This window comes from Otolemur garnettii, unplaced genomic scaffold (genome assembly GCF_000181295.1).
Source record: "Otolemur garnettii isolate 467f Iridium unplaced genomic scaffold, OtoGar3 scaffold00128, whole genome shotgun sequence".
NCBI lineage: Eukaryota > Metazoa > Chordata > Mammalia > Primates > Galagidae > Otolemur > Otolemur garnettii.
In genome coordinates, this window is record NW_003852523.1 from 4,655,076 (window position 1) to 4,656,808 (window position 1,733).

The 1,733-nt window shown below is 46.0% G+C and overlaps 1 pseudogene across 1 annotated transcript; it reads right to left on the reverse strand.

The window, feature by feature from the left end:
* Positions 1 to 930: 930 nt before the first annotated feature.
* Positions 931 to 1,468, reverse strand: LOC100945931 (annotated as a pseudogene). Its single transcript, XR_001161619.1, has one exon. The product of XR_001161619.1 is annotated as a centrin-2 pseudogene (transcript).
* Between the last annotated feature and the right edge of the window lie 265 nt (positions 1,469 to 1,733).

Genomic DNA, 1,733 nt, shown 5'->3' on the forward strand with positions numbered 1-1,733 from the left:
GTGTGTGTGCATGAGAGGGTGTGTGTGAGTGTGGATGAGGGTCATGTGTTAGAGTGTGTGTGCATGAGAGGGTGTGTGTGAGTGTGGATGAGGGTTGTGTGTTAGAGTGTGTGTGCATGAGAGGGTGTGTGTGTGTACAGAGGGCAGGTCAGGTGGACAGGTGCATGATAAGAGTGGATGTGAACCTCACTGGTGACCACCCCCGCCTCAGACAGTCTGGGACGTCTGGCTGGTGGGCTGGGGGCTGGTGGGTGGAGCTGTGGTGTCTGTGAAACCGGATGAAGTCAGTGGCGGCTGCTGGACTGACTGGAGCCTGCATTCCCACAGAACATCTGTGTCCCTGCTGCATGTCAGCATGAACGTCTGTGTCCCTGCCGCGTGTCAGCATGATTGGTCTTTGATCCTACATGTTTTACTTCACACATTCATTTTTTTTTTTGAAACTAAGAAAGGTTTTATTGTTAAAACCAAATAGCAGTAACAAACATCCAAATCCCAGTGCTAGAGTCCACTCATTTTTGTGAGAGAAAACTACATTCAGGCATCAACTAAAAACTGGAACTACTGAAGAATGCCCAGTGCTTGTGGTGACACAGGTACAATATGTGCTTGTCTAAGAAGTCATTCTGTGTTTCCATGTAGGTGGGACTGCATGGCAAGAATGAAACAACACAAGGCAAAATGGCAGGTGCTCAAAGCCTAAGACCCCTTCTCCACTCTAATGTGCTCTCATTTTATGTTTGAAAATTAACCAGCATGTCATTTTACTGTAATATCAAAGAACACTTCCCCAAAAAGTCTAAAATAGATTCAAGGTCGCTACTAAACTTATACAGGGAGGGAAAAATAGTTTGGGTTCTCAAAAGCCAAATCTCACACAATGGCGGGCACTACTGTCGCTGCATGTGCTCGCAGGGGAAGATGCCGACCTCAGTCCAGGCTGGTCTTCTTCATGACGTGCAGGAACTCCTGCTTGTTGACTTCACCGTCTCCATCTCGGTCAGCTCCATCAATCATTTCCTGCAGCTCCTCATCAGTCAGGTTCTCGCCCAACTCCTTGGCCACACCTTTAAGGTTTTTGAACGATATAGTCCCAGTTTCATCATCATCAAAGAGCTTGAAAGCCTTCAGGATTTCTTCTTTGGTATCTTTCTCAGACATTTTCTGAGTCATTACAGTCAAAAAATCACTAAAATTCATTTTCCCTGTCCCTTCCTTATCAATTTCACTTATCATCTTCTTGATTTCTTCTTTCTTGGGTTCAAAGCCCAGGGCCCTCATTGCCACCTTAAGTTCCTTAACATCTATGGTCCCAGTTCCATCAGCATCAAAGAGATCAAAAGCTTCCCGGATTTCCTGTTTCTGCTCTTCAGTAAGCTCAGGCTTAGGACACATCCTTTTTCGCTGGGCACTTGATGTCATGTTACCCTTCTTAAAGTTGGAGGCCATGACCAACGAACTGCCGCCGGTTGTTCCACACATTCATTTTTATATTATTATTTTTTAAATTTCAGGTTAATCTGAGGGTAGAAACAGTCACACTACTTGAATTTGTTAGGTAGAGTCCCTCTTGCAGTTGTGTCCTGCAGTTACAATGTGTCTAGACACTCCCACACTGCGTCCATTCACAGGGAGCTCCCCACCCACTCCCTCATTCCCTCTCCCACCAAGTGCCCACCCTCATTCCCTCTCCCCCCAACTTGAATTGAAATGAGTTTTTCTCCTGTGTGGGC